Here is a 23,434-nt window from a genome sequence, read left to right on the forward strand (position 1 = left end):
ACATAAATGTCTTCTATAGGTCCTTGGAAATGTTGTCTTCTGTCGTCAAAGTCTAAATGCTAAGGACTTGCACACTGCAAGAATCCAAACAAGGATGCGGACAATCCTACTAGACCCTCCGCACCTTGCCCACCACCTTTTCCAGCGACTCCCCTCAGGCAGGCGCTACCAATCCATGCGCATTAAATCCAGCAGACATTTAAACAGCTTCTTTCCCCGTCGCCATTCACTCTCTAAACAGTAACCCAAATAGAACTGTACAGTGCCTCTTTTTTTATAATAATAATAATAATAATAATAATAATAATAATAATACATTTGATTTCTAAGCGGCTTTCAAATCTCTCAAGGACACTTTACAGTCACGGGATAAGAACTTTTTTTTGAGCGGGTGAGCAGCGGCAGCCATTCGCGCCAACGTTTACTCTACCTGGAAGTTATGAAAGGAAGAGGAATAGGAAAGGAAAGAAAGAAGTAGAAAAACAAATTATTCACATTTTAAAATCCAAAACGAATTTTATACCTGTAGTTGAACGGTTCTCATTACATCATGTGTATAATAGCTTTCTAGCTACCTAGCTGGCTACCTGGATTGCTATCTATGTTCTGCGTATTAGCTATCTATCTAGCTATCTGGCTTTATAGCTTTCTATTTGCTAGCTAGCTATGTATTAGCTATCTGCCGAACTAGCCATTTGGCTGGCTATCCATTCGCTGGCTACCTAGCTGGCTACCTGGATTGCTATCTATTTTCTGCTTATTATCTATCTATCTAGCTATCTGGCTTTATGGCTGTCTATCTATTTGCTAGCTAGCTATGTATTAGCTATCTACCGAACTAGCTATTTGGCTGGCTATCCATTAGCTGGCTACCTATCTGGCTACCTGGATTGCTATCTATTTTCTGCCTATTAGCTATATATCTAGCTATCTAGCTTTCTGGCTGGCTATATATTAACTGGCTAGCTAGCTTTCTATCTATTTGAGTTACATCTGGGTTGAGTCAACGCTGGCGTGTGTGGCTGCCGCTGCTGACCCACAGAAAAAAAACTGATCCTGTGACTGTAAAGTGTCCTTGATAGTTTTGAAAGGCGCTTAGAAATTAAATGTATTATTATTATTATTATTATTATTATTAGCACAAGCTCCGTTGGAAATGGGCTGATTTGTCTGCTTTGGAATGTGTGTCAATTTACATCTTCTTCATGCGTGTTACCGCAATTGGCTGCGACACACAACGATTCACCATGGCGTTATTGATGTCCTTCTAATTTTGCCATCAACACGGTGTTTTCAGACGAAAAAAAAGTACCCAAAATGCATTGTGTGTCGCTTTCTCAGTCAGGGGCGTTCCTTCCGTGACGTCACGTCTGGCATCGTCATCAACTCAAAAATAAGATTTCATGAATATTCAGCGCAAGTCTTAAAAGGTAAAATATAGCTTTATGCAGTGGAATCTTTGTCAAATGCGCTCAGTCGAAGTCATTTGAAGTGATTTTACAAATTCTGGACGCAACAGAATTTAAAGGACAACCGACGTCTCCGGACAAGTTGTGTCATAATTTGTAAAATGGCTTCAAATGACTTTTACTGAGCGTATTTGACAAAGATTCCACCACATATAGCTATGTTTTACGTTTTAAGACTCGCACTGAATATTCCGGAAGTCTTGTTTTTGAGTTGGTGATGAGTCCGTACGTGACGTCACTGAAGGAACACCCCTGACCGAAAAAAGGACACATTGTAGCAGTCCTTCCATCACGTCAATGCATTTTGCTGTACTTTTTGGTCTGAAGACCTCGTGTTGCACCAAAAAAAGTCAGAAGAGGGTGACAAAGCTCCATGTAACGAATTAATTAGCCTGTGGAAACGGGCTGATTAATGACTAACACGGAGCTTTGTCGCCATTTTCTGCCACTTTTCTGGGACCCTACATTGCAGTCCGGATGCCTCAAAATGACATGTAAGGACTTCTTGAATCGATTGCAAACTTGTATGCTTTCCTCTTCAGAACTACTTGAATCACATTCATAACTAGATGTGTCACAAGAAAGCATCTTCTCCGAATCTGAAGCCATTGTTTTGATTCTCCAGCAATGCAAGACGTCTTGGCGTGACGTCACGAACTGGGGGCGGGACTTTCTGAAAATGCCCAATTCGCAGCTGATTTTTTTTTTGCAGATTTTGGACACTATAAGTCATTTTTAGTGGTGTTTTGCATTTGACTAAAAATATCATACTGCGTGTTTTGGGTATTTTAGATGCTATAAAACGTTTTTCTGGTGTCAGTTAAAAACAAAAAAAGTGACGTCGGTTGCCTTTTAAGCGCTCGACTGCATGAAAATGTTGAAATAGCCATCCTGGACCAAAAAAGAACTAGAAACCAGTATGTCGAGAACCACAAAATAATTAACTCATTCACTGCCATTCATGAATTTACAGTGATACCTCGCCTTACGAACATTAAATTCGCGAGAATATAATCTTGGCTAGTTTTCGGCGGAAAAAACACCAAACCACACGGCCGACTAGTTTTCACAACCACTTTCTTTGAGTGTACTCAGTGCAGACGTGGTTTGTTATCGAGTGTAGTGCTTTAGCTATTATGGGACCGAAGAAGACCCCACCACAGACTAGTGTTAAGCCGAAGAGGACCAAAAACAACATTACGGTCGAGCAGAAGAAGTCATCGAGAATCCAGAAGGAGGTGTGCGTTTGTGTGACTTAGCGTTCCAGTACCAGTATGCTAAGTCGCCCATTGCTACGTGTGGCTAAGGGTGTTTCTGTGTTGTCTAAGCAACGGTCTCAGGCAATAGAAAAGCCTGAAAAACATCTGTTGATTTGGGTGAACGTAAAGCAGCTAGCAGGGGACAGTGTGAGTGAGGGTATTATTGGCGAGAAAGCACGGCAACTTCATTCGGATATCAATCAAGAGGCAATTACATTAACGACCATCGCAAAGGTCAATAAAAGGACTTTAGTATATAGTACAGTTTATTTCTTTAATCACAGTACAATAGCACATTTATTATACATAAAACACGTTATATTTTGTGTAGTTTAAGGCTTATTTCGTATTAAATTATGTTTTATGGGAACCTGGGAACGGATTATTCTAATTTTTAATGGTTTCTTATGTGAAATAAATGTTTGGCAGACAAATCTTTCTCTTTACACACACTTTTTGGGAACAAATTAAATTTGTGAGCTGAGGTATCACTGAATAACATATTTCCCTTTCTGCCATCTTTTTCTATTTTTTGATTTCCCTCCACCATCTTTTTCTATTTTATTTTTTTTTTTGTAAAAAGCTCCAGGGAGCCACTAGGACGGCGCTAAAGAGCCGTATTTTTGCCGACCCCCTCACACATTCAATGTCACCTTGCATTTCTCAAGGGAAAAATTGAATGAAGACCAAAAGAAATGAAAAATTGATCTTGAGATGATAGTGTTTTTCTTTTTTTTTTCATTCACGTCACCGAGTGTTGCTCTTCCACCTAAGTGGCAGAGCAAAACACGCCCCGTGGTCCTCCATTCCCTCAATGGAGGCCTTCACTGACCCCTCTAGCCCCCCAGCAGTAATTTTAGACTTCATGTCAGCTGTGCGAGAGTGCCGAGTTAATTCAAGGTCACTCTTTTTTTTTCTCTTCTCTTTTATCATGTCAAATGGTCTCGGGCGCTTTGCCATGTTGGCAAGCGCCAAGCAACTGCATTCGACGGCATTTTTGTAATCATTTTGCTGGTGTCTCTAAAAGTCTGTTTTCCATATGCTCGTTTGTGTTACGCTTAAACATAATATTCAAGCGGCAATTACAAAAGGGTACACTTGTTTCCCATTGGGAAAAAAAACGACGATGCCAAAATATTCTCTTGAGTGTGAAATGCACCTTGGCGACAAATGAGACCGGCTGCAGAGCGCGTGAAGAATTACAGATGTCGCATACAGTGATACCTCGGCTTACGAACTTAATTGGTTCCCAGAAAGTGTGTTTCAGGCGAAAAGTTCGTCTGCCAAACATTTATTTCCCATAAGAAACCATTAAAATGAGAATAATCCCTTGCCAGGTCCCTATAAAACAATTTTCTACTAAATAAGCCTTACAAATACACAACATATACCTTATTTTATGTATAATAAATGTGCTATTGTATTGTAATTAAAGAAATAAACTGTACTTTATAATAAAGTCATTTTATTTACCTTTTTAGCGCCGTCCTAATGGCTCCCTGGAGCTTTTTCAAAAATGTTTAAAAATAAAGATGGCGGTGGGAAATTTATGTTGTTCAGTGATACCTCGGCTTACGAACTTAATTGGTTCCCAGAAAGTGTGTGTAATTCGAAACACAATAAGACGACTAATCGCTAGCTAGTTTGCTAGATAAAGCTATCTAGTTTCTTAAATCGAGCTAGCTAGCTAAATATGATTAAATATGATACATATGATTGTCTGCACAAAAACACTTTGTTGTGGTTGTGTTTCATATCGCCTTTTATTATTTTGTTTGTGGCCTCCCCAAATATTATAGATGACGGATATGGATGAGTCGTGTTTGCAAAGCAGGTGCGTTAATAGTTTACTCACAACTTTTCAAGATCGATTTCCTCCTTCCTCGGTTCCGGAGGATCTCATCATTAGATTTGCCTGCTTAGGTGCCACCTACACATCTGATGGTTGATGGATGGTTTATATATTGAGACTAAATGAAAAATCCCCCGCACGCATCCACCCATCTACCTGTCACAAACACACACACACACACACACACACACACACACAATTGCACACAATTCCGACGCTCCTCCTATCATCTTCTATCAAATAGGCAAGATAACCTCCGAGCCAATGACAAACATTGATAAATGGCTTGTCTCCAAGCACCTGTGAAAAGACGTTCCTGACATTCCTTCACCTTTCCTCCTTCTTCTTCACGCGCTGGCCTGTGCGTGGACGCTATAAGTTATATACCGTAGGACATGGCTAGGATGTAAGTCATGCTCCTTTCCGTTTCCTCCAGATTGGTAGGGTCTACATCCATCACTGTCTTTCACATTTTCTCTTGTTTGCCTTCTATCACAATGCCTTTCGTTCTGATTCTGATTCTGACCGTGATCCGTTCCAGTCAAAAACGAAATATTTTCCATTATAATCAATGTACAACACCATACAACACATTGACTTATATATCACTTTAACAACAGCTAAAGCTGTAACAAAGCGCTTAACATGGACAGCTATCATATACAGGAACAATAAAGCAGTGACAAAGATAGTAGAAAGCACCAAGGAGTGGAACCAAGATCAAGCCGGGATCATGCTGAGTCGAATGCCAAGGGGTAGAACTTAATTTTAAAGAGGCGGGTTTTACAAATGGGTTGCGAAGGGGCTTGCCGAAAGTTCAGTTTCAGGTCATTCCACAGAGTGGGAACAGCACCGGAAAATGCTTGACCCACTCTGAGCCTCCGTTTAGTTTTTGGAACATCTAATAATGTCTGGTCAGCAGACCTGAGGCGTCAGGAAGGTGTGTAGGTGGTTGTGAATCCCTTTTCGGTATGAAAAACCCAAACATTTTTGTTCCAAAACCAAATTGGTTGAGAACCAAGAATTTTGAAAACCGAGTATCTGTTTGTGGCACATCCTGTATAATGACAGCCATCTTCCTGCATTGTCCAAATGATCGCCTTCTATCCCAATGCCTTTTTGCTCAAAGGTCATTCCTCCATACTCGCGTCCTCACCCTTACCATTCCCCCATCGCCATTGGTTGCCCTCAACGCATATCTGTAACAGAGTGCAGATGGCTGGTAATCTGGCCGGGGGGTCATTATGAATCCTCGCCAAAGCCATGACCGACGGGCACCTCACTCCATCTGTCAGTGCGTCTCCGCAAGCGTAGCCTGAAATGAGCTATTCATCTAAATGTCCAGACGTTTGGCTTTTCCTTGGCAAGTCCAGCTTTTCTATTTTGCCCCCAAAGAATCTAAATCCATACTCTTAATTCAAGCAGACAATGATGAATATGCGCTTGACTTGTGACGGGAGTGAATGCCAAAGTACGCGTGTGCACATACTGTAGATCCGGACGGACCGCTTTGTCATCCAGTTTTTTTTAATCTTTCAAATGATCGGCGGATGATCATCTAAAAAGGACTAAGTGATAACAATTTCATAATACCATCTGGATTGCTTGATGCGGCTCATGTCTTTTAATCGGCATCCTTGACGGTGAAGAAATCGGAAACACTTGAACCGCCGCCGTGGGCCGACGTAACGTTCAAGATAGGGCTCTTCGTGTCAAATATAATTGCGCGGACTCACTGGCGAATGCACCCATCAGTTTTCCGCAGCAAAGGGCGGAGCACACACTGGACTGTTTGCCATCCAAATTCTGGCACCCCAGTCTTTGCGGTATCCAGTACAGTCAAACCTGGGTTTTCAACCATACACTGTTCCAGGAACCTGTTCGAAAACCGATTTGGTCGAAAACGGAAATATTTCTCATTATAATCAATGTACAATACCATACCATACCATACCATACAATACATTTTCATTTATATAGCACTTTAACAACAGCTAAAGCTGGAACAAAGTGCTAAACATAGACAACTATTATATTCAGGAAATAAAGCAGTCACAAAGATAGTAGATAGTACCAAGGACTAAAACAAAGATCGTCGGAATCATGCTGAGTCAAATGCGAAATAGTTTACGTTAATTTTAAAGAGGCGGGTTTTACAAATGGGTAGCGAAGGGGCTTGCCGAATGTCCAGTCGCAGGTCATTCCGGAGAGTGGGAACAGCAACAGAACAGGTTTGATCCCCTCTGAGCCTCTGTTTAGTTTTTGGCACATCTGGTAATGTCTGGTCAGCAGAACTGAGGTGCCAGGAAGGTGTGTAGGGGTTTATGATCAAGGCCATTTAAAGATTTGAAAACAAATAATAAGACCTTGAAACGAAGTCTAAAATGTAGAGTGAGCCAGTGAAAGGATGCCAGAGTATGCCGAAAAAGTCTCAAACTTACCATTAAAGAACACGCGCAGGTTTACTTTGGGCTATGGAGCTAGCTATCTTTCAGTTATATAGTTATCAAGTGGATAGCTATCTGTTGGCTATCTATTAGCTATCCACTAGCTGGCTATCTAGTTTCTATCTGTTTATTTAATAGGGACAATTATTGTATTAGCTAGCTAGCTAGATATTTGCTATAATAAATAATAATACATTTAATTTTAACTCTTTGAACTCTTTGAACTCTTTCAACAGTCGCCAAAATGGAACTGTATAGTGCCACTTAGCAGTTTTTTTTTACGACGATACTAGTGCAGCGTGTTCTACCGGAAACAAATTCCTTGTGTGTTCTACATACTTGGCAATAAAGATGATTCTGATTCTGATTCTGATTTTTAAGCGCCTTTTAAAACTCTCAAGGACACTTTACAGTCACTGATTTTTTTAGGTGGCTAACAATCTAGCGAGCTATCTGTTGGCTATCTATTAGCTATCTACTAGCTGACTAGCAAGCTTTCTATTTACTTCCAGGTTGAGTGAACGCTGGCGCGTGTGGCTGCTGCTGCTCACCCACAGAAAAACTTATCCTGTGACTGTAAAGTGACCTTGAGAGTTTTGAAAGGCGCTGAGAAATCAAATTTATTATTATTATTATTATTATTATTATTATTATTATTATTATTATTATTATTATATCGCTATGTGAGCATTAACATCTGCCGCTAGCTATCTGGGTATCGAGCTGGCTATCTAGCTGGCTACCTAGCTAGCTAATATTTGCTATCTATTAGCTAGCTATCTATCTAGTTATTAGTTATATATTAGCTAGCTAACTTGCTGTCTATTATTATTATTAGGAATTATGTGCTCCCTCTTACAAGTACCAGTCAAGAGCCTAGCAGCAGCATTGTGGACCAGCTGAGAACACGTCATGGAGGAAAACGCATTACAGTACTCGAGCCGAGACGTGACATAGGCATGAATTACTGCTTCAAGGTGCTCATGGGGAGTCGAGTGGTGCATTCATGTGCGATCAGTTTGGGAGAACCCATTTTTGGCTTAAAACACCCGAAATTTTGGGTTGAAAACCGAGACGTTTGAAAACTGAGGTTTGGCTGTATCTGTTTGCGGCGCGTCCTGTATAATGACAGCCATCTTCCTGCATCGTCCAAAGGTTGGACGATGCAGACTCAAAATGGTCGCCATAGTCCCACCTGAGTCATAGTTATTTCGTCACGAGAAAAAAAGCCTTTGGTTTTAATGTAGTCACCTGAAAGTCTCCATAGTCCCCCTCTTCCTTTTCTCTTAGTATTCATCACCATGTGACATGGCTGACCTTCACTGGATGCTGTTTCCATTAGTTTGACAAATTTGGCGTGTCAAAGCGGCTTTGTTGACATGCAGGTGTAGAATCACCACTGAATGGATTCCGCGTAATGAAAATGCCACAAGAAGTGATGGTGTCTGTTCCACTTGGCAATTAGGTTCAGCCAAGGGTCAACGTTTGCAGCAAGTTTTGGTGGATCCGACTCACAGATTTTGGTACCGGACGATACAGGGGCATCGTCTGCATCTGACAGACGCCCGAATTCTGCAGGCGTCTCCCAAGCTATTGATTGAGAGTACAGTAAAGTCTCGTTATATCGATATCGGATATATCGATAGTCCCGGTTATATCGATACTATTTCTATGCACGCACGGAGAAAATTACATGCAAACAGGGTCGGATATATCGATAGTCCTGGTTATATCGATATTTTTTCGGACTCCCGAGAATATCGATATAACGAGACTTTACTGTATATGCAAACTAAAGTGATACATTAGTAAAACATAGTTTCCTTGATTAGAATAACACGCCCCTGGACGTTCTAAGCACCAATAGCTGTCAGCAATAAAACATTGTCTTTTCCATGAACTGACAAATTTGTAATCTGGCTACTGAGCTCTTCCTGTGAGGGAGTTTCAAGTCCTAAATTACTCCTGCGACGAAGGAGTTTTCCAAGATTGACCCCAGGTCATCTGACTGTGACTGTTGGCCTATTGTTTGGCAGCCAGCTAAGCATGATAACTTTTTATTCTGTCTAATCTCCATCATTGACGTAGAGCGCCATATCCGAATTAGTTTGAGTTTAGTTTAGTTTTTTTTTCTTGCTTGGGGGCCAATAAAGCGCTGGCCAGACCTCTGGCAATGCTTTTCCCCTTCCACAAGGTGGCATAATTTCCCTTTTGTACATGTTAGTGCTTTGTTACAGCTTCAGCTGCTGTGAAAGCACAATATAAACACAATATGTATTGCATTGTATTTTGTACAGCCGCTCTCATTTCAAGCTCATATAACTCCAGACCCATATCATTTAGGAATTAACTCTTTGTTCCATCTTAGAATAATAATAAATAATAATAATAATAATAATAATAATAATAATAATAATAATAATAATAATGCATTTCATTTACAAGTGCCTTTCAAAACTCTCAAGGTCACTTTACAGTCACAGGATCAGTTTTTCTGTGGGTAAGCAGCGGCAGCCACACGCGCCAGCGTTCACTCAACCCGGACGTTAATAGATAGAAAGCTAACCAGCCAGCTAGTAGATAGTTAATAGATAGCCAAAAGCAAGCTAGATCGCTAGCCACCTAGATATCTCCATAGCTAATACATAGCTAGCTAAATAGTTACTTAGCTAATACACTGAATGTCACTATAAAATACATAGATAGAAAGCTCGCTAGCCAGCTAGTAGATAGCTAATAGATGGACAACAGATAGCTAGCCACTTAGATAGCTATATAGCTAATAGATAGCTAGCTAGATAACTAGTTAGCTAATACACTGAATGGCACTAATTAGATAACTAAACAACAACAACAAGCTGTTGTTAAAGCGCTATATATACCAATATGTGTGTATTGCATTTATTTTGGACAGCCACCCTCATTTCAATCTCATATAACTCCAAGCCCATATCATTTAGGAATTAACTCTTTTTTTTTGATGAAAGAAGAGAGTCTAAGGTTTCTAATGCTGTATTGAATGTTTATGTCGTCCTAAAACTCAATATTCTGTGGGTCCTGGAATTGGAGTAACAATGCCAAAAACCCTGGCACTGGAGTGAACACATTTTTTGGCAGTGAATGAGTTGAAAAAAGGGTAGTTTGCACCGTTATGGGAATGAACACAGCCAGTGAATGAGTTAAATAACAATTCTCCAGTCGTCGATTTTAACTGATGCATTTTGGGCCGAAAGTGGTCATGGTGTGATGCCAAGTGACGGCAGTAAATATCATTAGTGTGTCTGCATCATAGTACGGAGGTTGATGGTTCAAATCCGAGTGCGGGCCTCCTTTGTTTGGATGATCTCTCAGTACCCGCGTCGGTTTTCTTGAGGCACTCCGGTTTTCTCCGCCATGGATAAAAATGGATGTAAATATTTCATAACTCGGAGTTTTTGTTTTGCAGACGTCGTGGTCAAAGCGGGCCAAGTCATTATAATGCCACGACTCTCAATTGTGCTGCATTTCCCTTGATAGGAATGAAGGCGCGTGCTTCTTCTCGAGTGGGGGGATGAGGAACCATCATTTTGTCGCAAAAAAATCATCATAAATCAGGAAATATGGAATAGTCATAGAGTTGAACACTTCACTGCCACAATTTATGACTTTATTATAATAATAATACATTTCATTCTTAAGTACCTTTCAAAAGTCTTAAGGTCACAGGATAAGTTATTCTGAGTGCGAGCAGCGGCAGACATACGCGCTAGCGTTCACTCAACCAGGAAGTAACACGAATAGATAGAACGCTAGATAGATAGCTAATAAATAGCTATTATAATAATACATTTAATTTCTAAGCGCCTTTCAAAAGTCTCAAGGTCACTTTAAAGTCACAGGATAAGTTTTCCTGTAGGTGAGCAGCGGCAGCCACACGCGCTAGCATTCACTCAACCCGGAAGTAACGCAAATACATAGAAAGCTAGCTAGATTAGATAGCTAGCTAGATAGCTTGTTAACAGTGATCCTTTATGTATTGTCATCAGTCTTTCATGTGATGATCAAACCGTGGGATGAATAAATAAACTAATGAATGAATGAATGAATAAACAAATGAAAAAAATAAATACATATAAACACACACACACACACACACACACACACACACACACACACACACACACACACACACAATAAATAAATAAATACAATTAGTAAATAAATCAATTAAATAAATAAATAAGCACATAGATGAATATATCAATCATAAACAAACGAATAAATGATTTAATACATTAATAATTGAAAAATGTGAATAAACAATGAATTGTTAAATAAATAAATGGCTAAATAAATAAATAACTAAATACATAAATACACAGTTTACTAAATACATAAATATTTTCCCCCACTGTGCGGCGATTAGAGGCTTTCTGATTCTGAAATACATAAAAAGCAAATAAATAAGCTCTTTGATAAATACATCAATAATAAACAAATGAAAACATGAATAAATAAATACATGAAAAATGAACAAATGAATAAACACATGAACAAAATATATCAATAAAAAAATATAAATAATAACCACAGTGTTTTAAAATTTGCTTCCGAACCCACCAACATTTTAAAGTATACTTGAATGGTGATTTTTTTTTAATTTATTATTATTATTATTGTAATATGACTCATTTTTTTCAACCCAAAGCATTGAAATGGCAAAGGCGAAATTGAACAGACAGTATTTGATCCGGCCGGCATGGCTTTTTCTTCACATTTTGGAGTGAGTGGAACAAGACAAAAAAAAAAAAAAACCCCCATTGGTTCAGTCGCTGAGTGAAAGCTCTTTAGTGCCAGCATGCTACGCTCTCGTAGCCAAAGGCAAAATTGGAAATCCAACAGTGGGCAGAATCATGACATGAAATGTAATCTTTCTGTCTTTTACTACCCCTTCCACCACCTCCCCACTAACCCAAGACACTACAACTGAATTAGAATATCTGAATACATTAAAATATTCGGTTACACATTTAATTGCGTCGTGATGTTTTGTCTTTTCACATTAAACGAAATATAATGACTGCTGGAACGCTCAAGCTAAACTGCTATAGTAAATTATTATTGGCAATTTATTCCGTCAGCAATTATCCGAAATTTGTTTATCATACCACTTTATTATATTTTTACAATAATTCAACACCTGTGTTCTTCAAAAACATGGGGGGAGGTAGATGGAGGGGGACGTCCTCTGCTTTGAGTTTTTTAAAAATGTGTTTGTGCAGAGTATCAAAGTCACAGCATGTGAGTGGAAATGTTCAGCAAGATAAAATGGACGGACCGACTGATGTACTTACCGAACGACGGACTGACCGACGGACTGATCGACCGACGGACCGACCGACGGACTGATCGACGGACGGACGGACCGACTAACAGACTGACCGAGCGACTGATGTACTGACCGAACAAACGGACCGACCGACAGACCGATCAATGGACCGACGGACGGACGGACCGGCCCACAGACTGACCGAACGATGGATTGACCGATGGAGCGACCGACGGACCGAGCGACGGACTGAGCGACGGACTGATCGACGAACTGACGAGCCTGATGGACGGACAGACAGACGGACCGACCGACGGACTGATCGACGAACCGACGGATGGACGGACAGACTGACCGACAGTCCGACCAATGTACTGACTGAACAAACGGACCGACCAACAGACCGACTGACCGAACGATGGATTGACCGATGGAGCGACCGACGGACCGAGCGACGGACTGATCGACGAACCGACGAGCCTGATGGACGGACGGACGGACCGGCCCACAGACTGACCGAACGATGGATTGACCGATGGAGCGACCGATGGATCGAGCGACGGACTGATCGACGAACCGACGGATGGACGGACAGACCGACCGACGGACTGACCAATGTACTGACTGAACGAACGGAGCGACCGACAGACTGACCGAACGATGGATTGACCGAACGATGGATTGACCGATGGACTAATCAATGGAATGACGGACCGACGGTCTGAACGACGAACCGACGGATGGACCGACGGACAGACCGACGGACCGACCAATGTATTGACCGAACCACAGACCGATCCGACGGACCGACGGACGGACCGACCAACAGGCTGACTGAATGATGGATTGACCGATGGACTGACCGACGGAGCGACCGATGGTCCGACCGACAAACCAACAGACGGGACTGACCGAGCGACCAACGAAGTAACCGACCGATTTATTCATTTATTTATTTATTTATTTATTGATTGATTGTCCCATTATACTGATGGCAGGTATTGTCCAGTACGTCCATCAAATCTGTCCGTCGGTCTCCAAGTTACTAGTGAAGAAGTTCGCACAATGCATAGACAGCAAAGGGCAAGGTCGCATCTTCAATATCCCAGCGCCTCTTCTTCCTCCGAGCGCACTGTTGATCTAAACTCGGAAAGACAGCGCAAACAGCTTCCTTCGACTCCAGCGTGAGTGTGCAAGAACGTCTGCCTTTCTCCGTCGTTCCCAAATATGGAATTTGATGGTTTTACCAAGCGCGTGCCCGGCCGGCCCAAGAGCCAGAAACGATCGATTCTGTCGCCGTGAAGGACGGTGCGTATTTTGTATATCAAAACGGCTTCTCAAAACAACAGTCAGCGGAACATCGGTGAAAAATGCCCTTTGCGTGACAGAAAACTCATCCATCATCGAGACGCTTTATTTCCACCTTGGTTCTTTATGAGAGAAGATTGAACCTTCAAGTACCCGCGATAAAAAAAAAAAAAAAAAAAAAAAAATCTATATACTTTTTGATTCTGTCACACTCACAGCCCGTAGCTGCCAAAAAGTAAATCTTTACGGACAACAAATATACATTTACGGAGAAACACACCCCAGCATTTTTAAAACGCTTTTGCAGCAACTGTGACTGTCACATCAAACAGGTTACAAAGTTTTTAACGACCGTAAAGTCCGACCAAATACACCTAAAACTGTGTACAGTTATACATCGGCTTACGAACGCTTTAGCTCACGAACTTTTCACATTTAATTCGTGAGACTATAATCTTTAATCCATGGTGGCTGGCGGACCAGTTTTCCACGCCCCTATTGAGTGCAGATGTGGTTTGCTATCGAGTGGAGCACTTTTGCAATTATGCTTTAGCTCACAAACTTCGCTTTACGAACATTAAATTTGCGGTAATATAATCTTGGCGTAGGAACTAGTTTTCGGCGGATTAACCAAACCACACGGAGCGCCACGGTGGCTGGCAGACTAGTTTTCCACACCCTTATTGAGTGCAGATGCGGTTTGTTATCGAGTGTAGTATGTTAGCTATTATGGGACCGATAAAAACCCCACCACGGGCAAGTGTTAAAACGAAGAAGACGCAAAAGAAAATGACGGTCGAGCAGAAGAAGGAGATCATGGAAAAACACGAACGAGGTGTGCGTTTGTGTGATTTAGCGTCCCACTACCATTACGCTAAGTCAACCATTGCTACCATCTTTAAGAACAAGGACATTAGGCATGAGGGTGTTTCTGTGTTGTCTAAGCAACAGTCTCAAGCATTGTGTGTGAGGGTATTATTAGATTATATCATCAAGAGGCAACTACATCAACGACCATCACAAAGGTCGATAAAATGACTTTATTATTAAATAGTACAATTCATTACAATACAATAGCACATTTATTGTACATAAAATAAGGTATATTTTGTGTAGTTTTAAGGCTTATTTAGTTGACAATTATGTTTTATGGGGACCTGAAAACGGATTATTCTCATTTTTAATGGTTTCTTATGGGAAATTAATGTTTGGAAGACACAGTTTTTGCCTTAGACACACTTTCTGGGAACCAATTAAGTTCGTAAGCTGAGATCTCTCTGTACTTTCCTTCTGTGTACTTGTGTATAATGCAGTACTCTGATTTATATCCATTATCATCATCCGGTTACATTTGTTTAAGTGTGTCTTTTTAATAAACACAGACTCACGATACAAAACATTTCTCCTTCCTAAAATAATAATAATAATAATAATAATAATAATAATAATAATAATAATAATAATAATAACTGTCATTTCTAAGCGCAATTAAAAACTCTCAAGGTCACTTTACAGTCACATGATACATTTTTTCTGTGGGTGAGCAGCGGCGGCCACACGCGCCAGCGTTCACTCAACCCTGAAGTAACTCAAATAGATAGAACGCTAGCTAGCTAATAGCTAATTAATAGCTAGCTAGCTAGATAGATATATGGCTAATAGCTAGCAAGCTTGATAGATAGGAAATAGATGGCTAGCTAGATAGCCAGCTAGTTAGTTAGATAGTTAATAGACAGAAAATCCGGACACTGAAGCACGACAGATCTACAGACATTAGCTTTTTTTTTGTTTGATGTTTATTTTGTTTTCATCTTGAAAGCTTCCTAATGATAATAAATTCCCCCAAAAGCCCCAACTGGGTATTTTCCCCAAGATGTCGTGTTCTAGCGTGCGCCGGCGAAAATGTGGCTGCTTGAAAATGGCATATACGACACATAGCCGTTATCATCAACATCACACCTCAATTTCTGGATGCTTTATAGGCTACTAGCGACTGTTTACCATCTCGCTATCACTGATGGATGACAACGAGCGCAAAATGGTGATTGCTCAAGGCATTTTGCGGAGCTGGGCATCTGTCGAGCAAGCATGAGCAAATTCCTATAACATAGGTTTCTGTTGACCGATACATAAATAAATGAACAAATAAATACATAGATACAGAAATACAGAAATACACAGATACACAAATACATAAATACACAAATAAATACATAAACCCCCAAAAAATAATACATAAATAAACCCAATAAATTAATAATAATAAATAAATAAATAAATAAATAAATAAAATAGAAAAAAGAATAGAAAATGAATAAAATACATACATACATACATACATACATACGTTAACCTACGCACCTGCGTATATGGTTATGTTTTGCGCAGGGTTATCTTTTGAAGAAAATGAAGGCTTTCGGGTGGGCCTTATACACCGGAAAATACGATACTTTTAAAATCAGAAGTCAAAAATCATTGTTGTCCTTGTGAATTACCTTTGACAATTTGGAAATTTGTTTCACATTGTGGAACTTGACATGCTTGATTTGCTTTCGCGGGCCGAGTAAAATGATGTGGCGGGCCACATCTGGCCCCCGGGCCTTGACTTTGACACCTGTGCTTTCGGTTAAAAGACGGACTTCGGTAAAGCACCTCACGGGGTCATCCAAGACGTTGTGTGTTTTGTTTATCTGTGGCCAAAGACGCTTATATACATTGAATATTTCGGATTCCGTTTATCCGGTATCCATCTTTTCCTCCGCGATCCATATCACGGCTCCGCAGAGGAAGCGGAAAGGTGACCAACAAAAGCAATTCGTCATCAGGAGGTTCTTCCGGGCCGAAACTCTTATCCTGGCTGACCTCTCCAAACTTTTCCCCGCGGCACTTTTGTTTACGGCCGCGTACACTAAATTTACGCCCGTAGTCGCCTTTTATGAAGTGTTCACCGAGAGGGCGAGGAAGGGGCCCTGATGTCAGCATATTTCCCCAAGCTGACTCGATGGGTATTAACGTCGAGTCAAAAAGGGGTCTTTTACTAAAAGTTCGCTTACTGGCAAGGGTGATCTGATCCAGGACATCCTCAAAGACCGTAAGCTTGACTTTCTTTGCCTTAACGAAACGTGGCAAACTCCTGGTGACTTTTCGCAGCTAAATGACTCTACTCCTCCGGGATTTGTGTATATTCCCAAACCTCGCCGTTCTAACTGAGGAGATGGCCTAGCTATTTTTGATCGTGACAGATGGAAAGTCCTCCCAGTCTTGCTCCCTAAAATGTGTTCATTGGAATGCATTGCATGGCAAATTTCTGGTCCAATTCCCACTATTTACTACCCCCCCCCCCCCAAACCACACTGTGACTTTTTAAACAAATTTTATACGACTCTCACCCACCTCTCCTCTCTCTCACCGAATATAATTATTCCGAGAGACATAAAGGACAACCGACGTCTCGAAGTTGTGTCCATAACTTGTAAAATGGCTTCAAATGACTTCTACTGAGCGTATTTCATAAAGATTCCACCGCTTATAACTATATTTTACGTTTTAAGACTTGCGCTGAATATTCCGGAAGTCTTGTTTTTGAGTTGGTGACGAGTCCTCACGTTACGTCACTGAAGGAACGCCCCTGACCGAAAAAGGATACATTGTAGCAGTCCTTCCATCACATCAATGCATTTTGCTGTACTTGTTTGGTCTGAAAACTTCGTGTTGCACCAAAAAGAGGCAGAAGAGGGTGTCAAAGCTCCATGGAAGGAATTAATCCGCCTGTGGAAACGGGCGGATTAATTCCTTAAACGGAGCTCTGTCACCATTTTCTGCCTGTTTTTGGTGATACATTTCCCCCCAATGTTGCCTCATCGACTGCAAACATGTATGCTTTCCTCTTCAGAACTATTTGAATCATATTCATAACTGGATGAGTAACAAGAAAGCATCTTCTCCCAATCTGAAGCCATTGTTTTGATTCTCCAGCAAGGCAATACGTCTTGAGGTGACACGACCAAGGGGGCGGGACCTTCTGAAACTGGCCACTTCCGGGTTCATTTTTTTGCAGATTTTGGACACTTGAAGTCATTTTTATTGGTGTTTTGCATTTGACTAAAAATATCATACTGCATGTTTTGGATATTTTAGATGCTATAAAACGTTTTTCTGTTGTCAGTTATCAACTTTCGTAACATCAAAGGCGTCAACCCGGACTCTCTTGCTTCAATGTTTGCCTCACTATCTCTGGACCCAAGCTCCTTCCCTGACGAATTGGTTTTCCGCTACAACTCGGACCTCAACGACATTGTCGACACGCTCACTCCTGTCATAGCTCTGTTTTATTTACTCGTTCTGCACCCTTCAAAGTGTCCTTGAGCGCAATGAAAGGCGCTTGAAATAAAACTGTATTATTATTATTACAGTAAAGTCTCATTATATGGATATTCTCGGGAGTGGGAAAAAATATCGATATAACCGGACTATCGATATATCCGATCCTGCGGCATGTAAATTTTCTCCTTGCGTTCATAGAAATAGTATCGTAATAAGCAGTACTATCGATATAACGAGACTTTACTGTATTTTACTTCGGCCTTTTGGTCTCTTTAGTTATTTTTGATTGCTAGTTTTCGAAAATAGTCCATGATCACATGACTTTCATCTCTGGGGGGTAGGGGGGACTTATTGTAAATGATTGGATGTTATTTACAAAATCCACCAGGGAGACAAAGAGAGTCAAATTGGATGAGTCGGATCTTGATTCCAAACTGCGTCACGATGAGCGAACGTAGCCTGAAAAGTTCGACGTTTAATGTAATGAACTCAAACGGCTGTGTAATGGCTTCAATTTAAGGTGACTTCATTATGTTTAATTGTTCCATTTATTCGCTGGGGTTCATTTTTTTTCCCCTGCCTCCCTTCCGCCCACCCCCGACACGCTAATAGCAAATGCAGATCATTTTGAATTGTTTCTATTCTCCTAACATTCAGCTCGCAAAGCGCGACCGCAGCGTGAGTGGCCATTAGTTAGTTTGCTGCTGAGTCATGCTGGGAACTTTCTGCGTTTTTGTCCAAGTTTTTTTTGTGGGTGGATTTCAGCTGATCCATAGCTAATATATAGCTAATAGCTAGATAGCTAGCCAGATAGATAGCTAATATATAGCCAGCTAGATAGCCATATATACAAAGATGATTCTGATTCTGATATGGATATACAATGGATCCTACTTTATATATAGCGCTTTCACAACAGCTGTAACAAAAACGCTTCACATTATTGTGAACACAAAGCAAAATAATAAACACAACAGGAAGATAAAAAAAAAACATGGACAGTTGTGCATGATTTAGAAAACATTTAGGACTGAATTTTGGTAAGGTTTGGAACGGATTAGGGCATTTCCATGGAAAACACGTCTTGACTTACAACTTTTTGAGTTGTACATATACAGGTAACATTTTAACTCATTCACTGCCGACCTTGCTGCTGTTTGCAAAGAAGCCGGTAAGGACGGTGGGCACATGCAAAATGGGGAATTTTCCACTCCTTTTTCAGCATCATAGGAAACAAGAACCACAAGAACTATTTATTGATTTATTTATTGATTTATTTCTCTAGTTATGTATGTATGTATTTATTTATTGATTTATTGATTTATTTCTCTAGTTATGTATTTATTTATTTCACAAGTGGGCAGCATTTCCTTTTTTTCCATGTTAGCGCTTTGCTCCAGCTTCAGCTGTTGTAAATGCACTCTATGCAATTTTAACCACAGGTGTCAAAGTCAAGGCCCGGGGGCCAAATCCGTCCCGCCACATCATTTCTTTCGGCCTGCGAAAGCAAATCAAATTTGTGAAATTCCCTGATACTTGCTAAAATCCGAACCAAAATTTCATATTTTTGAATGTAACTTCAGATTTGAAAAGTAGTTATTCATGAATTTGTTGTGCGCTCTATATGTAATATGCGGAGGGAATTAAACATTCTAATGGCTTCCCCAAATTCATAACGGCCTCGAGAGGAAACCGTAACTACAATGTGACCTGCGGTAAAAAAAGACTTTGACACCCCTGATCTAAATCAATATCTATGTATTGCATTGTATTATGAACAGGCACCCCCATTTCAAGCTCATATAACTCCAGACCCATATCATTTAGGAATTAACTATTTTTTTCTGACAAAAGAAGAGAGTTTAAGGTTTCTTACGCTGCATTGAATGTTTGTGTACTCTTCAAACTCAATATTCTGTTTGTCCTGGAATTAGAGTGACAATGACAAAAACCCTGGCACTGGAGTTCACCCTTTTTTGCATGTCTGGCAGTGAATGATTCATTATCACAGTGACTCGATTACTAATGTTCATGTTTCTCATGAAGACTCAAAAAAATCTACTCTGATGACGCATTTGTTTAATTTTTAATGAATGTATTTTTTTTAGTATGTCAACCAATGCCAGGGTTTTTGTCATTGTCATTTGAATTCCAGGACTTACAGAATATTGAGTTTTAGGATGACAAAAAAATTCAATACAGTGTTAGAAAACTTAGACTCTCTCCTTTCATTAGGAAAAAAAACTGTTAATTCCTAAATTATATGTGTCTGAAGTTATACGAGCTTAAAATGGGGGCACCAAAATACAATGCAATACATCCATATTGGTTTATATAGCGCTTTAACAACAGCTGAAGCTGGAACAAAGCGCTAACATTGACAACATTTTGTTTTTCTACTTCTTTCTTTCCTTTCCTTTCATAACTTTGCTGTGTTGCTTCGTAGAATGAACGCTGGCGCGAATGGCTACCGCTGCTCACGTGCACAAAAAAAGTTATTGAGAGTTTTTAAAGGCGCTAAGAAATTACATTTATTATTATTATTATTATTATTATTATTATTATTATTATAAAAGGCAAATACTGCACGTTCTTCTTGGAAGGGAAAACATTGCCTTTGGTCCGTCCAGCGCTTTATCGTCACCCTACCATGAAAAAACAAAACCCCAACAAATTTTTCAATTCCCGAATAAATTTGGGAATGACAGCCAATGAGCTAAATATGCTAAGCTAATGAATGCCCTTACCTATCTAAAACGTCAAGCTGTATTTTTCTTTTAAAGGACAACAGACACCATTTTTTTGTTTCCTAACTGACATCATAAAAACGTTTTATAGCATCTAAAATACCCAAAACACGCAGGCTGATATTTTTAGTCAAATCCAAAACACGTAAAAAATGACTTAAAGTGGCCCAAAACTACTTCAAAATGACCCCGGAAATTGCGAGTTTCAGAAGGCCCCGCCCCCTTGTTCGTGACGTCACGCCAGGATACTCCTCTACAAACTGCCTGGGTCCAGAATCAAAACAATGGCTTCCGAGAGCTCAGATTCAGAAAAAAAAATCTTTTCTTGTTACTCATCCAGTTATGAATATGAATTCAAATAGTTCTGAAGAGGAAAGCATGAATGTTTGCAATCGATTAAAGAAGTCATTCTGTATCAATTTTAGTCGTCAATGACAGCAGTGTAGCGTCCCAGAAAATGCACAAGATGGCGCCCAAGCTCCGTTGGAAATGGGCCGATTTGTCTGCTGGGAATTTGTATCAACTATTATCAAATAGTAGTCTTGGTGCAACACATAACGATTCGCAATCACGTTATTTGTGTTTTCCTTCTAATTTCACCATCAACACTGTGTTTTCAGACGAAACAAAGTACCCAAAATGCATTGTGTGTCGCTTTCTCGGTCAGGGGCGTTCACTCTGTGACGTCACGTCACATCAGGCATCGTCACCAACTCAAAAACAAGACTTCCTGAATATTCAACGAGAGACTTAAAATGTAAAATATAGCTATATGCAGTGGAATCTTTGTCAAATGCGCTCAGTAGAAGTCATTTGAAGCCATTTTACTGGACGCAAGTCACGGCTAGCCTCTTTGCTAGTGTTGCTATATGGCAAACAGATGCCGTGGTACCCATTCTCAAAACGGGATCAACGTCTCCCTCGTGGTCGTTTATTGTTCAGCTACCGACGACAATACTGACATATCTGTGAAATAATACATGATACAAAAAAGATATTAGCCTAGCGTGTTTTGGTGATTTAGTCTTAGCGCAAACGTCCCTGACGGTTAGCATAGTGGAACCCTCCTGACCTTTTTGCTGACAGGGTAGGAGAAAAAAAAAACAAAAACATGTGTAGTTCCCAGCTGCCACGACATAGCCATGTCCATAGGCGAGGGCAATTCGGCCTGTGGGAACCAGCGCGCAGGGGGAGGTAGTGGGGGGTTTGCAGGGGAACGGGGGGTTCCAGATGTGTGAAGAGCTCGGAGCCGTGCGTCAACTGTGGCCTTGGTTGACATGACCTTCCTTTGGGGCAGGACACTGCTTGAGTACTGTGCATGGCTGCACGCTGGTGACTCAAAAATACTGAATCTGTGCAATCGAAAACAAAACACAAGTATATACAGTCATACCTTGGCTTACGAACTTAATTGGTTCCCAGAGAGAGTGCGTTCGGTGAAAAGTGTGTATTCCAAAAAATAATTTCCCATAGGAAACCATTAAAATGGGAATAATCTGTTCCCGGGTCCCCATAAAACATAATTTTCTACTAAATAAGCCTTAATACTACACAAAATATACATTATTTTATTATTATTAATAATAATAATATTATTTATTATTTATCAGGGCGGAATGGAAATCATTAGCTTAACTCATTCACCGCCATTCACAAATTTATTCAGGATTTGGAAATATGACAGAGCATCATTCCCGAATTGGTTCGGGTTTATTTTTTTTCCTTGCTTGGGTGCCGATCAAGCGCTGGCCAGACATCTGGCAATGTTTTTTTTTTTCTCTTTCACAAGGGGGCAGATTTGCCCTTTTTCCTGGGTTAGCGCATTGTTGCTGTTGTTAAAGCGCTATATAATGCAATATGTGTGTAGAGACGCTGCCCTACTTAGGAACATTTGAGTTACGAACAACGGTACAGACGAACATTTTTGTCGTAACATATATAGTATTGTCTCCAGTTGTACATGTGTATATATATATATATATTTTTTTTTTTTTAATTAAATGTTAATTTTTCAGTACAAACTCATACAGGTTACTTATACACACCCTATACATACTTATATAAGCCTTAAACATACATTCCATACAAGATATAGCACTGAAGCAACTTACGAACAAATTCACATTAAGACCGAACATCCGGAACGTATCTCGTTCGTAAACAATAGGGAGTAAGTAATAATAATAATAATAATAATAATAGTGATAATAGTGATAATAACAAGAATAAGAATAATGATCATAATCATCATCATGAATAAGAATAAGAATAAGAATAAGAATAAGAACAAGAATAAGAATAAGAATAAGAACAAGAACAAGAATAAGAATACATTTCATTTATAAGCGCCTTTCAAAACTGTCAAAGTCACCTTATAGTCACAGGACAAGTTTTAACTGTGGGTGAGCGGCGGCAGCCACACGCGCCAGCGTTCACTCAACCCGGAAGTTAATATATAGAAAGCTAACCAGCCAGCTCGTAGATTGTTAATAGATAGCCAACAGATAGCTAGCTAGATTGCTAGCCACCTAGATAGCTTCTTAGCTAATAGCTAGCTAGCTAGATATTTAGTTTTTTAGCTCATTCACTGCCTTTCACAAATTTATTCGGGAATTGAAAATATGACGTGGAGCACCATTCGCTAATTTGTTTGGGTTTTGTTGTTTTATGCTTGGGTGCCGATAATGCGCTAGCCAGATCTCTGGCAACGTTTTTTTCCTT

General features: G+C 40.1%; 1 long non-coding RNA gene and 1 pseudogene across 1 annotated transcript in view; both read left to right on the forward strand.

The window, feature by feature from the left end:
- LOC148900995 (uncharacterized) overlaps positions 1 to 23,434 on the forward strand; it is a 119,906-nt gene that overhangs the window by 56,673 nt on the left and 39,799 nt on the right. The window lies entirely within an intron of this gene.
- On the forward strand, positions 12,549 to 18,008 carry LOC148900996 (uncharacterized; annotated as a pseudogene).

This window comes from Hippocampus bargibanti, linkage group LG03 (assembly GCF_051943395.1).
Source record: "Hippocampus bargibanti isolate YZ-2025 linkage group LG03, ASM5194339v1, whole genome shotgun sequence".
Classification (NCBI taxonomy): domain Eukaryota; kingdom Metazoa; phylum Chordata; class Actinopteri; order Syngnathiformes; family Syngnathidae; genus Hippocampus; species Hippocampus bargibanti.